The 12074-nt window shown below is 39.6% G+C and overlaps 1 pseudogene; it reads left to right on the forward strand.

Moving 5' to 3' along the window:
* Nucleotides 1-3547: 3547 nt before the first annotated feature.
* LOC108517352 (protein FAM173B pseudogene) lies at nucleotides 3548-5790 on the forward strand (annotated as a pseudogene).
* Nucleotides 5791-12074: the final 6284 nt, after the last annotated feature.

A 12074-nucleotide genomic window follows, 5' to 3' on the forward strand; every position in this document is an offset into this window, starting at 1 on the left:
GCTTATCAAGGCCAGTGCTTGTTTAGTTGCTAGAGACAAAAACCTTGTGGTCATTAGAACATAGTTTATTCTTGTAAATATGGAGTGCATGACTTAACCCTTGTGACGTGGTCTTAGGTCCTCTTTATAATTTGGTATCTTATTGCCATGAAGAGTCTGTTCTGTCAGTTTCATGATCTCTATTTTACTAATGCTGGTCAATTGTGTCTAAACTGCGAAAGGGAGAGGGTATAACGAGATATGTCCAACTTCCTGTCCCATCTTATCTGGGAACTGTTTCAAGGCTTTTCTGGGGTCCCCTTGGCCAAGGTAAGTATCCATTCAGTTGATGGAGGGCTTAGGATTTTTTTTTGTAGTTTGCAACCTCAAGTGGCTCTTAATGTTGCCAGCAGTTATGCTGTATATCTCCCTGTATTAATCTGTTTTCACACTGCTCTAAAGAACTTCCCTGAGACTGGGTACTTTATAAAGGAAAGAGGTTTAATTCACAGTTCTGCATGGCTGGGGAGGCCTCAGGAAACTTACAATCATGGTGGAAGGGGAAGCAGGTACCTTCTGCACAAGGTGGCAGGAGAGAGAGCATGAAGGAAGAACGGTCAAACACTTATAAAACCTTCAGATCTCATGAGAATTCACCATGATGAGAACCGGATGGCGGAAACTGCCTCATGATCCAATCACTTTCCTCCCTTGATACATGAAGATTATAGGTCCCTCCCTCCCTTGGCACGTGGGGATTACAATTCGAGATGAGATTTGGGTGGGGACACAGAGTCAAACCATACCACTCCCTGATCTATTGAGGCTCCCATTTACCTATGATAGTTTACACCTTCCCCTTTCTCTTCAAACCAAGCAGCACCTCTTCCTCGATCCTCATATTCAGCTGACACCATTGTTTCTTCTTTCAGCAATTAGAATTTTCACATATTCCTAGCGTTAGATCTATTAAAACCAATGTTCCTGAGTCTGCACCCATAGATTATATCTTCCCCACGTTACTACAGCTCCCATCTAAAGCCATTTTCTTCATTTTGTCCTAGACTCAAGCCCTCTGTTTATTCAAGAACATTGTCCATCAATTCTTCCCTCTTTCTCTTACCTTGCAGTTTTTTCCACTCTGCTGAATTTTTCCCAGCAAAATTCTTTGAAAGAGTTATTCTTTGTCCCCAGTTCCTCTCTTGTCAGGGTCGCCTATGATGTGTGTGCTGTTGATTCCAATATCCAATTGCTAATTCTCTTCTTATTTGACATGTGAGCAGAGTTTGACATAATTTGATGAGGCACTTTTTTCATTGAAACACTTTCTTGATTTGACCCCCCATTTCATCACACTGTTTTCCTCTTTCCTCATTCAATACTTCTTTTTGTCTCTATTCTGATATTCCATTTTCTTCTACCCTCTTAATGCTGAAATACACCACAGCCTCTCTGTGATCTCATCCAGTCTATGCCTTTTTTTTTTTTTTTTTTTTTTTTTTTGAGACGGAGTCTCGCTCTGTCACCCAAGCTGGAGTGCACTGGCCAGATCTCAGCTCACTGCAAGCTCCGCCTCCCGGGTTCACGCCATTCTCCTGCCTCAGCCTCCCGAGTAGCTGGGACTACAGGCGCCCGCCACCTCGTCCGGCTAGTTTTTTGTATTTTTTAGTAGAGACGGGGTTTCACCGTGTTAGCCAGGATGGTCTCGATCTCCTGACCTTGTGATCCGCCCGCCTCGGCAGTCTATGCCTTTAAAAACATGGACCATCTATCATATTTTTAATATCTTCAGTCAAGAGTGTTTTCCAAATTCCACACTCTTCTGTCTTCCTTGTTCCTGACATCTCTCCTAGGATAGCTAACATCCATCCCATATTTAACATGTCCAAAACAGAATCCTCAATTTTTCTCTTAAACTTACTCTATGTGGAATTTTCTTTATTTAGATGATTGTAAATTAATTCTTCCAGCTGCTATGGCTAAATTTTTTTTTTTTTTTGAGAATGAGTCTGTCTCTGTCACCCAGGCTGGAGTGCAGTGGCGTGATCTGGGCTCACTGCAACCTTCACCTCCTGTGTTGAAGCGCTTCTCCTGTCTCAGCCTCCCGAGTAGGTGAGACTATAGGAATGCGACACCATGCCCGGCTAATTTTTTTGTATTTTTTGTAGAGACGGGGTTTTACCATGTTGGTCAGGCTGGTCTCAAACTCCTGACCTCAAATGATCTGCCCACCTTGGCCTCCCAGCGTGCTGGGATTACAAGCATGACCCATGCACCCAGCCAGATATGGCTAAAATCTTTGTAATCATTCTTTACTTTTCCCTTGATCATATACATTCCACATTCAAGCCATTAAAAATCTTATATCAATCTTCAAATTGTTAATAAATCCAGAATCCAATCACTCATCACTACCTCTGTTTCTACTATGCTTGTCTAAGCAAGTGTGATCTCTTGCTTAAATTACTGCAACAGACTATTAACATATCAGCTAGAATAATCCTTTTAAAAGATGTCATATGTCACACCTCTGTTCAATTCTCAGTGATCCACCATTCACTTAGGTAAAATCCAAAGTCCTTAAATGGCTACAAGACTCACAGGATCTGCTGGGAGTCCATCCCCTTCCCGTTCTCTCTCATAGTCCATTTAATATTCTTCCCCTGCACATTCTATTTCAGTCACATTGAAATACCTGACACACTACTGACTAGGGAATGTTGCCCTGTTGTTTTCTCTCTGCAACTCTATTCTCCCAAATATCCCCTGGCAAATTCTCTCATCTTCTTCAAGTCTTTAGTGAAATGTCATTTCCTAATGATTCCTGCTGGGTAAAGGCATAGCCACAAAATTTTTGACATTTCTCCTATCAAGGTAAAAATTCATATCCCATCCCCTTGAATAATGAATGGTGTATGACTGCTTGGACCAACAAAGTTTGGCAGACTTAGCTTTGAGACTAGCAATTTCCACCTGGGACTCTTAGAATCCTCAGTTTCCTTGTAAGAAGTCTGACACCTTGCTTAGAAACCACCTGGAGACATCCTGACACTCCATGGAGGAAGGAGAGGGTCCCAGTTGAGCCTAGGCTTCTGGTCCTCCCTGTCAAGTCTAGGCATGTGAGTGAAGTCATCTTGAAACCTCTTGGACCAGTGAAGTCATGTTGGATTTTGCAGCCCAGCCTAGCCACCAGTTGACACCAGGCAGAACAGAAGAACTGCACAGTTAAGCCCTAGCCAAATTCCTGACCCACAAAATCATGTGATATAATAAAATGGTTGTTGCTTTGAGCCATTAAAGTCTTGGGGTAGTTCATTACACAGCAATAACCAAAACATTTATCCTGACTACTAATGTACAGTTGCAAATTGCGACTATATGTCTCACTTCTCACCTTGCTCTTTTTTTTCCTTCATAGTACTTATCAGCTTCTAACATATAACATATTTATTTACCATGTTTATTATCTTTCTGTTAGTCAACATCTTTTCCCCTGATTCACCATAGTATAAACAGGGATTAATTTTTTTTTCTATTTTATTCACTGATACATACCTGGCACGTAGAAATGTTCAATGTAATGGATGAGAAGTAACATATACTTTATCAGAACATATTAAAGATCTCAACAGAGCTGTCCAATAATGAGCAAGATATTTTTTAAATGATAGGGTAACCATGTGGTCATACTACAGGAAAAAAAATCCAGCAATTAGCTTCATGTTCTCTGCAAAAGACATACCTGGTGACTTTCATAACAAAATGATGATGTGATTGGTGGAAAAAATTCCAATGTCATTAAAGGATATAATGTTTTTTATAGGAAAGAATATGGAAACTTATGGACTCAATTCCACAAAGTCAGGATATGACATAACATACTACCTAATGGTGGTGTGGACTTGCCAGTCTCCAAAGATTTCCATAGGGAAACAGAGTTGTGTTTATTACCAACAGCACTAAGTGAAGATTCTGCTACACAAGGGAATCTCACCTTACCATTCTCACAGGATTTTCATCTCCTTCTTTTTACAACCCCTGCCTATTGCCTTATAACCTGACTATTATAGAGACCCGAGCTATATAACTGCCCATAAATCAGAGGCAAAATGATCCCAACATTTTCTGAATGCTTACCATGAGAGTGGTGAGGCTAATGGCAATTTCCCAGGTCTAGCATCCCTCAAAAAAAGTCTGCCTGGCCGGGCGCGGTGTCTCACGCCTGTAATCCTAGCACTTTGGGAGGCCAAGGCGGGCGGATCACGAGATCAGGAGATCGAAACCATCCTGGCTAACACGGTGAAACCCGTCTCTACTAAAAATACAAAAAAATAGCCGGGCATGGTGGCGGGCGCCTGCAGTCCCAGCTCCCCAGGAGGCTGAGGCAGGAGAATGGCGTGAACCCGGGAAGCAGAGCTGGCAGTGAGCCGAGACCGTGCCACTACACTTCAGCCTGGGCGACAGAGCAAGACTCCATCTCAAAAAAAAACAAAAAACAAAACAAAAAAAAACACAACCTTCAGAATCATCTGAGATCAATTCTGCAATACTCAAGCAAGTGACAACTGAAGATTGAAAATAAGCAAGTGGGGAAAGACACAGCAGAAAAATAAAAACGGAAGAAGCCAAATGTAGTATTATCAGAAAAAATCAAAACTCAAAGTTTAAAATGTGGCAAAGGGCTAGTTTATAATGGTTTTGTGTATACACATCAAAATCTCCCCCGAAATATAAGAAATTGATAAAGCCACCATCATAGTGTCACTTTAGTAAATTTTCATAATTTGCATATCAAGAAGACAAAACATGTATACAGAAGATTTAAATAATGCAATCAACAAATATATATGTATCCATATTTATAGAACTTAATAATTTACAAAGAAAACCTTCATAAACTTATACATTAGATAGGATTAGCCAGGATAAGTTTGACTACAGTGACAGAAACCCAAAATAATGGTGACGTAAAGAAGATAGAAACTCCCAGAAGAGGTAAGGGGAGGCACATCCCTAGAAACACTTAAAAAAGAAAGTCAAGAAATATTCTACCTTCGAATTTTGAAGCCAACAGTTTGAAGAAAAGCAACTAGGGGTTTTTTATTTATTGAGATTGTGGGTGGGACTCTCGTGGCCGTATGCTGTAGCTATGCCATTTATAGCACCAATCCTCTGAAAAGTCTGTTTGCCTTTTGTACCTGCAACTACAAAGCAGATCAAAAATGTGAAAATGTTGCTATGCAGAGGAGGATCCCTGGTAGACATTGGTAATGGCGATGGACACATTAATAACACAGTAATAGCAGCTGCAAAGCAAAGATTCACAGCAGTTGGTTGTGAATTAAATCAGTGGCTAGTTTGGTATTCCAAGTATCATGCTTGACAAGAAAGTGTGCATGACTCTGCCAAATTTTATATTTCAGATTTGTGGGCAGTTACTTTTTCATAGTACTCAAACACTGTTATTTTTGGTGTGCTTCTCAGATGATGCTGCAGTTGGAGAAGAAACTTGAACTTGAGGAGATGATGCCAGAGTCATTGCTTGCCAGTTCCCTTTCCCCCACTGGACCCCAGACCATGTCACCGGGGAGGGGATAGACACAGTGTGGGCATATGACATGTGCACTTTTAGAGCAGGTGAAGCCCTGAACATCGATGCATTTCCAGTCAGGCATTCAAATATAAACTTTAGTAAGAGTGCTCTTCGGAAATGTTCATGGCACCAGAGCATACTTTTCTTTGGTGTGTGACATGGTTTGGCTCTGTGTTCCCACCCAAATCTCACCTTGAATTGTAGCCTCAATAATCCCCATGTGTCAAGGAGGTAATTGGATCATGGGGGAGGTTTCCCCCATGCTGTTCTCATGATAATAAGTGAGTCTCACAAGATCTGATGGTTTTGTATGTGTGGCATTTCCCCTGCTTGCACTCACTCTGCGCTGCCACCCTGTGAAAAAGGTGCCTACTTCTCCTTTGCCTTCTGCCCTGATTGTAAGTTTCCTGAGGCCTCCCCAGCAATTCGGAACTGTGAGTCAATTAAACCTCTTTCCTTTATAAATTACCCAGTCTCGGGTATTTCTTCATAGTTGTGTGAAAACAGATTAATACAGTGGGAATGTATTACACACTGTATTCGTGTGAAAAATTACTAGTGTGATTAGAATGAAATGAAAAATTACTATTACTTTCCTTAACTGTGGGAGAAAACAAACAGAAGTTAAGAAAAACAGGTAGATTTAAAATCTGCTTTTAATTGTATATTCTAAGAAATGTACTACTGCCTTTTTATGCACTTGGATGCATGAAAATATGAGTAAGTGATGGTCATATGGTCATGTTTATGGGTAGGAAAGATGTCAACAGCTCTTCATATTATAAGCAATATGGCTTAATGCCACAGATGAGGAGAAATGAATTTTTTTTTTTTTTTTTTTTTTTGAGAGGGGCTCTCACTCTGTCACCCAGGCTGGAATGCAGTGGTGTGGTCTTGGCTCACAGCAACTTTTGCTTCCCTGGCTCAAGCAATCCTCCCATCTCAGCCTCCTGAGTAGCTGGGACCATAGGTGTGTGCCACCATACCCGGCTAATTTTTTGTATTTTTGATAGAGATGGGATTTCACCATGTTGCCCAGGCTGGTCTCAAACTCCTGAGCCTAAGTGATCCACCCACCTAGGCCTCCCAAAGTCCTGGGATTATAGGTATGACCCATTGCGCCTGGCCCCGATAAATTATTTTAAAAAGTAGCAAATATGAATGTGAATGTGAGTCAACAAGCTTCATGTTTCTGAAAAATGAATATTGAATGATAGCTCAAATAATCTATGCTTATCACAAAAGAGAATTGAACTCCCAGTCATATACCTGTAACCTAAATACTGAACTGTTTTAATGGAGATGTAATAAAGTAAGATGGTCACATCTTTAAACTTATAAAAATATGATCAATTTGATAATTTTCTTTTAAATGAGAAAAAAGATAGAAGCTTATTCTCTCACATAAATGTAGTCAAAGCTGATTTGGAAGTTCTATTATTATCAGGGACTCAATCTCCTTTTAGCCTGCTCCTTTGTCATTCCTAACAAATGTCTTCCACCAGTAGTATAAGAATGATATTCTGGTTCCATCTACCATCTCCTTTTTAGCTATGGAGGAAAAAAATGGAAGGAAAAGGGCCTGCTTTTAGCTTTTAATAAAACTTTTGGGGAGTACCATCAATTACTTCTACTTACATACTTTTGGCCCAAGAACTTAGTCACATGGACACATCTAGCTGCAGAGGAAGTTGGAAAATTTTTACATATCCTGGATGTTCAAGGGTCCAGATAAAATTTGTCATGTTTACTACAGAAGGCGAAGGAGAAGGAGAAGAAGAAGAATAAAAAGAAGAAGAAGGAGGACAGAAAGAAGAAGAAAGATATTGAAGGGCAATAATCAATGTCCTATCTTGCACATCTAAACTAAATGTGTTCTAGAGTTCCCCTTTTGGATAATTTGGCTGCGTATAGAATTCTAATTTGGACAGCAACTGGCCTTTAAATTTGGAAGGCATATGTTCTATTGTCTTCTAAATTGTAATATTATTATTGAGATGTCTGATGGAACTCTGATTCTTGAACTCTTGTATATGGCCTGTCTTTCTGGAAACCATTAAAGTATTTTCTTCCTGGATGTCTTCATTCTGCTGTGTAATTCTCCCTGGAGTTCTGAAATTTCATGATGATGAACATGGGGATGAGCCTTTTCTCCTTCATTGTGCTGGGTACTTAAAAAACTCTTTTGATTTGGACATTTGACATTTGATCCTTTATTTCTGGGAAATTGTCTTGAATCCTTTTACCTTTTATCTCTCTTTCTGGAGCATGTATTTTTCAGACATTTCGTAGCCTAGACTAGTTCTCTAATAAACCTATCATTTCTCTCCTACCTCCAAACTTCTATTGAGTCTTTCTTTTTTTTTTTTTTCCCCTTTTTGGGACAGAGTCTCACTCTGCTGCCCAGGCTGGAGTGCAGTGGCACAATCTCGGCTCACTGCAACCCCTGCCTCCCAGGTTTGAGCGATTCTCCTGCCTCAGCCTCCTGAGTAGCTAGGACTACAGGTGTGCACCACCACACCCAGCTAATTTTGGTATTTTTAGTAGAGATGGGGTTTCAACATGTTGGCCAAGCTGGTCTTGAACTCCTGACCTCAGGTGATCTGCCTGCCTCGGCCTCCTAAAGTGCTAGGATTACAGGCATGAGTTACTGCCCCCGGCCTCTATTGAGTTTTCATTTGTTTTCATATTTTTAATTTCCAAGAATAGTTTTTTTTTTTGTTCTCTGAATGTCCTTTTTAATAGCATATTGTTCTTGTTTCAAAGACCCACTCTTATCTCTCCATGGATATTAATGATTTTGTATTAGCTCAGTCACAGTTTCTTTTTATTCTTTGTTTTGACCTTTGTCTTTCATGTTAGATTGAATATTTCTAATGACTGATGATTCTTGACTATTTTCTCATATTTAATATAGAGCTAACTAAAAGCTGATGGGAAACTCTATGCATGGGTGGGATTTATCACCTGATAGACTCTATAACACAGTAATCTATTTGTGCTGTTTTATTGGGAGCCCCTGACTCTCTATGTATAAGTATTTTTGGGGGGGTGGGGGGTAATGGTCAGATTCCTAAGAAACTCTTGTTTATGTGGTTTGAAATTGACTGCCATATTTTGGAATCTAAGTAGGGGAAAGGGATTGTTGCCTTTCACTTAAACTACCCCCACCTTTTTTTGGTAGAATACCCCTCATTCTCTGTGAAGCACAGTGTACCCAAATTCAGTCTTTTTGGTCAAACTCTCTAACCAGTTAAACTCCAGGCTCTGCCATAGTGGAGGAATGGTGTTGCATGGTGGCAAAGGGTGGAGGGCAGGTGTGGGAGTCAGGGGCGGGGGGAGGTGAAGGGAGAGGAGGGGTGAAAAAGATGGCTGTGGTCTAGCAGCATCTTATATGAACTTTCAGCTAATTCTCATGCATTAAGTCTATCAGTTCCCTTACTTTCAGTGGCACCTTGGGCTTCAATTCCTGATATTTCCCCAGGATTTTAGAAATTCAAATAGCTTGTTTCTGGGATTTCCCCATTGCCTGCTTACATTTAAGCAGAGAAGAGGATAATAACTTCTTCATTTGCTTTCCAGTTTTGAAATTTTTGTTGCTGCATTTATCTATTTTCCAGTTGTCTTTGTTCATGTGGGTTTATGTCTTTCCTCTTTTACTATCCGTGTTTATCAGAGTTCTCCAGAGAGACAGAACCAATAGGGATTATATATGAGGAAATTTATTATGGGAATTAGCTTACACAATAATGGAGGCTGAGAATTGCCACCACCTGCTCTCTGCAAGCTGGAGAACCTGGAGCCAGTGGTACAATTTAGTCCGAGGCTGAAGACCTGAGAATTGGGAGCTCCATTGTCTAAAAGCAGGAGAAGATGGATGTCCCAGCTCAAGAAGAGAGAATTTGCCTTTCCTCTACATTTCTTTTTTTTTTCCCCTGTTTGAGCCCTTAATGGATTGGATCATGGCCATCCACATTGCTGAAGGCAATTTTCCTTACTCATTCTACTGATTCAAATGCTAACCTCTTTCAGAAACACCCTCACAGGCACACACAGATACAATGTTTTACTAGCTATCTGGGCATTCCTTAGCCCACCCAAGCTGACACATAAAATTAACCATCACACTTTCATTTTAGTGGAAGTTAGTGAAATCGCAAAGGTAAATATGTGAGTTCAACTTACTATGTTTAATTCAACAATTTGTTGCTGTTTTTAACATAAGGAGTTTTAATTCTCTTTTCTATCTGTTCTTCTCAATTTACTATCTAATTCCTAGATGCTGATTAGCATATTAGCTTAAAAATGTGCAAAAGACTCATTTAGCTAATCTCTGGCTGTTTTAAGCTCCATCTTCCATAAAGTCCCTTTTCCTGCCCCACACATATCAGTTTATTAAAGGAGCTAAGCTTTTTCCGATGGTTCATGCTTATTGAGCAGTATGTATGATGCTTTTTGCTTTATATTAATTAGCTTATCAAATATTTATGGTAGTACTATGGGTTAGATAGTACTATCCTCAGTTTATAGATGAGAACACTGAGTGATAGAAACATATATTTTGCCTAAGACAAAGCAATAAGTGGCAAGACCAGACTTCAGTGGTCATATTCTTTTTTTTTTTTTTTCTTTTTTTGAGACAGAGTCTCACTGTGTCACCCAGGCTGGAGTGCAATGGCGCGATCTCAGCTCACTGCAACCTTCGCCCCCTACCAGGTTCAAGCGAATCTCCCTGCCTCAGCCTCCAGAGTAGCTGGGATTACAGACACCTGCCACCACGCCCAGCTAATTTTGTATTTTAGTAGAGATGGGGTTTCACCATGTTGGTCAGGCTGGTCTCAAACTCTTGACCTCAGGTGATCTGCCCGCCTCGGCCTTCCAAAATGTTGGGATTATAGGCATGAGCCATCGCACCTGGCCTAGTGGTCTCATTCTTCACTTCAGAACATCAAACATGCATCCTTTTGTTCTTCTGTTTTCCCCTTTGCTATATTGTCTTGTTTGGGGAAATGTAGTTAATTATTGGAAGAATTATTTAATTTTTATTTTTAAAGAGAATTTCTCTTGACTTTTATATTAGTATTTGCCCATTTGACATAGGTAATTTTTTTTTTTTTTTTTTTCCACGAGACAGGGTTTCACACTGTCACCCAGGCTGGAATACAGTAGTATGATCTCAGCTCAGCCTTGACCTTGCTCAAATGATCCCATTCAGCCTTCTGAGTAGCTGGGACTACAGGTGTGTGCCATCATGCCCAGCTAATTAAAAATTTTTTTTTGTAGAGATGAAGTCACACTATGTTGCCCAAGCTGGTGACATGAGTAATTTATTAGAGTGTTGTAATGTACTTCTCACTACCCTCATGCTCCAGGAGTCCAATTTAGAGCATACTTTTCCTTTTGATAGCTTAGCACCTTATCTACAGTGCTGTAATTATATGCTGCACACAACAGATTCATTTGCTATAATGTTCATTTTTAAATAATTGTCAAGTCTGCTGATCATTTGCCAACTTTTTTGTGCCAAAATGTTGTCTATGAAGTTAATTTATAATATTAATTATGAGTACTTTATAAAATATAAAATATCAATTATTCTAAACACTTGCCCACTTTGCCTGCAGATAAATCAGTCTGCCTTGTGAAAGCAAACAAACAAAAAATCCTTGACAACCACTTCCTTGCCAAGACTGACCAAACACATACAGAATTTTTATATGTTCACAGATACCTTAATCTTTATTTGGAATGGTTTTTAGAAAAACATTAAGCACAAAACTTTTGTATTATAAATTCTTTAGTTGACTCCTATTTGTCCTATGTGTCAATCCCTCTCCTTGTAAAACTAAGATTTATATATCTGCCTTGCCAGGGTGGGAAAGGACTCAGTAAAGAAATGTGAAAGTGAATCAAAAGTCTGAAAATGTATAATTCTGTCTCTTTCCTTTTTTAACAAAAATCCACAGTATTTCAGAGATTCCTTACTCATCTCAGGGAATAAATTGAGTACTTCGGGCTGCTTACATTGAAGAGAAGGTTCTCATATGAATGCCAGGCAGTCCGTGTCCCATTCATTCCTACCAGGGTTCTTGTTTAAGAATGGGTTGCTACTCAGTTGTCGTAATGTAAATAGATATTTTTCTGTCTGTAGTCGTTTCAGCTTAGTTAATCCACAGTTATTCTTTTAAAAACTAGGAAATACAAACAAGTAAAAGGTAAAAAAAATTCACATAAGTTCAGAGATAACCAGGGTTTACATTTGGTTTGTATCTTTTCAGACATTTTTCTACACACATACATATATTGTGAAGGGAACCAGAATATGCCAGTTTGGCATGAGGATTATTTTGAGCTGAAGGCAATTAAGAAATAGCTTATGCAGAAAAAACTCTCTGCCCTCCTCCATCTGACTAAAAACAGGACATAAATTTCCACTTGTAAAGGTGTTTACCTCTTTTGTATAAATTTTGTATAAGAAAGAAGAGGGCCGGGCGCGGTGGCT

Source organism: Rhinopithecus bieti, unplaced genomic scaffold (genome assembly GCF_001698545.2).
Source record: "Rhinopithecus bieti isolate Rb0 unplaced genomic scaffold, ASM169854v2 scaffold_1070, whole genome shotgun sequence".
Taxonomy (NCBI): Eukaryota; Metazoa; Chordata; class Mammalia; order Primates; family Cercopithecidae; genus Rhinopithecus; species Rhinopithecus bieti.